At 77.2% G+C, this 2,500-nt stretch overlaps 1 non-coding gene across 1 annotated transcript; it reads left to right on the top strand.

Annotated features, from left to right (window-relative positions):
• Window positions 1-1,098: 1,098 nt before the first annotated feature.
• LOC131749737 (5.8S ribosomal RNA) lies at window positions 1,099-1,251 on the top strand. Its single transcript, XR_009333757.1, has one exon. It is a non-coding gene; the product is annotated as a 5.8S ribosomal RNA (ribosomal RNA).
• Window positions 1,252-2,500: the final 1,249 nt, after the last annotated feature.

The raw sequence follows: 2,500 nt of genomic DNA, 5'->3' as shown, positions 1-2,500 counted from the left end.
CCGGGCCCTCCGCCCCCTCGCCGGGCGCCTCTGCCTGTCCTCCGAGCCCGGGGCCTCTCCTCCGTCGTCCGTCCGTCTGTCCGTCCGTCCGGCTCTTGTCTCTCGCTCTCTCCCTTTCCCGCCCTCCCCCCCCGCGTGCCCGCCCTGCCCGCTCGCCCCCCCCCCCGCGCCTCCCGTTGAAGCCTCCCTGAACGCCCGCGGTGGCGAGCAGGGGGCCCGGGAGGCGGGTGCAGGGGTCAGGGGGCCCCGGGGGCGGGGGGGTTCGGGGTTCGGGAGAGGAGCGGAGAGGAGAGGGCCGCGTCCGGGCGCGAGCGAGCGAGCGAGCGGGGAGGTCTCCGAGGCCCGGTTTCGGGGACACGGTGGGGACGTCGTCGGGCGGTGGGCGTGGTGGTGTCCCGTGTGGCGGTTGGGCCCGTCGCCCGGCCGGGGCGCCCCCGAGTCACGGGCCGGTAGCGCCGGGGCCCGCGTGCTGCGGGCGGCCGCGGGCGGAGAGCGTGTCGGTCGGCGTCGGGGGTGGCGGCGAGCGTGGGGCGCTCCGCCTGCCCCTCCCCGGCCTCGCCCGCCTCCCCCCTCTCCAGGTACCTAGCGCGTCCCGGCGCGGAGGTTTAAAGACCCATGGGGGGGTCGCCCGTCCGCCTTGGGGTCGGGGCGGTCGGGCCCGCGGGGAGTCGGGAGGCCCCTCCCTTCTCCCCCAGACCCCGCTTCCTCCGCCCCCGCCCCCGCGGGGCCGGGGCGCCGCGCGCCGCGCCACGCCGGCCCTCCCCGCCGCCGCGGCCGTCGGGAGGGGGCTACCCGGCGGCCGTGGTGCGGGGCCGGGTCCCGTGTGCCCGCGCGCGTGCGCGCCCCGCGTCCCTGACGGGGGGGGGTGTGTGTGTGCGCAGGTGGGAACCCCCCGGGCGCCTGTGGGGTGTCCGAGCCCGCCCCGTCTTGCGGGTCGGTGCCGGGCGCCCCGTCGTGAAACCTTCCGGCCCCGCTCCGGTCTGCTGTTTTCTGTCTCGTCTGACTTGGCCGGCCAGAGGCAACCCTCCCTCCGTGGGGGAAATGTGCCGTGCCACCGGCGGGGGACCCCGCCGAAACCCAGAGAAACCAAACTCGTACGACTCTTAGCGGTGGATCACTCGGCTCGTGCGTCGATGAAGAACGCAGCTAGCTGCGAGAATTAATGTGAATTGCAGGACACATTGATCATCGACACTTCGAACGCACTTGCGGCCCCGGGTTCCTCCCGGGGCTACGCCTGTCTGAGCGTCGCTTGACGATCAATCGCCCCCCCGGGGTGCGCGCGCGCGCGCGCGCCTTCCCGGGGTGGCGCGGCTGGGGGTTTCCTCGCAGGGCCCCGTGTCCGGGGCCCTCTGTCCCCCTAAGTGCAGACGCGGTGCCCCTCGTGCCGAGGCCACGGGGGCCCCGCTGCCCGCGAGAAGGGAAGAGAGCGAGAGAGAGCTCGCGACGAGGCCCTGGCCGTGGCCTCCGCGGTCGGTCCCCTTCGGGAAGCGCCCTCGCGCCGCAAGCGGTCCCTGGGCGTACCCCCGGGGCTGTGTGCCGGTGGGCGGGGACGGTCCCGCGCCCTCGCGGCCGGGGCCCGTGGTGCTGGTGGTGTTGGGGCCGCGTCCGCTCCGCCGTCGTTCGCCGCCCGCCCCCGGCGGCGTCCCGGCGACGGTCCGGCCCGGCCCGGCCGCCTCCTCCGCGGCGCCCTGACCCGCGCGCGTCCGGGGTCCGTGCCCGCCCCCCCGCCGCCCTCGCCTTCGCCGTGTCGGGGCGGGCGGCTCGGGCCGACCCGAGGCCGAGTCGTTGCGTGCGCGGCCGCGCCCCGGGGATGCGTGCCCCGGCGGCGACCCGCGGGACGCCGCGGCGTCGTCCGCCGCCGCGCGCTTTCCCCCGGGCTGCGGCCGCGCCGCGCCGCGCTTCGTGCCGGCCCCCGAGCCCCGCGTCGTGGGCGTCTGTCGGTGGTGGATGGGGGCGCACGGCGTCCGTCGCTGGCCGTGGCGGGGGGCGTCTCGCGGCTGCGTGGAGGATGGTGTGCTGCGTTGGCGTCGAGAGAGAGAGAGAGAGAGACGGAGGGAAGAGAGACAGAGGGAGAGAGTTGGGAATCGGTCGGTCGTGGAAGGAGACGTGGGAGGAGGGTCCGGCGTTCGGGGGGCGACCGCCGCGTGTCCTCATCCACCCCTGCCTTCCACGCACGCCGTCCGCCGCTCTCCTCTCCTCTCCTCTCCCCTCTCCTCTCCCCTCGTCCTCTCCCGTCCCCGTTGTCCTCTCCTCTCCTCCGTGGCGACGCGCCGCCTCCGGGCCGCGCTCGGTGTCGTGCGTTTTCCCTACCCCCCGACTCTCCGCGCCCCGTCCGTCCGTCCCGTGGCCGCCGGCTCGTGCTCCCGTCCCGGCTCCCCCTCCGCCCCCGCCCCAGCCCCCGCCCGGCACGCCGCGCGTTCCTCTCTCCCCGCCCCCGGCGCCCTCGCCGCGCCCGGGCGGGTGAGGGGGAGCCGTCGTCCGGGGTGGTGGTGGTTGG

The sequence above is a fragment of the Kogia breviceps genome, unplaced genomic scaffold (assembly GCF_026419965.1).
Source record: "Kogia breviceps isolate mKogBre1 unplaced genomic scaffold, mKogBre1 haplotype 1 scaffold_373, whole genome shotgun sequence".
Lineage (NCBI taxonomy): Eukaryota > Metazoa > Chordata > Mammalia > Artiodactyla > Physeteridae > Kogia > Kogia breviceps.
Note: the sequence above shows the minus strand (reverse complement) of the source record. Positions and strands in the feature narration are given on the sequence as shown.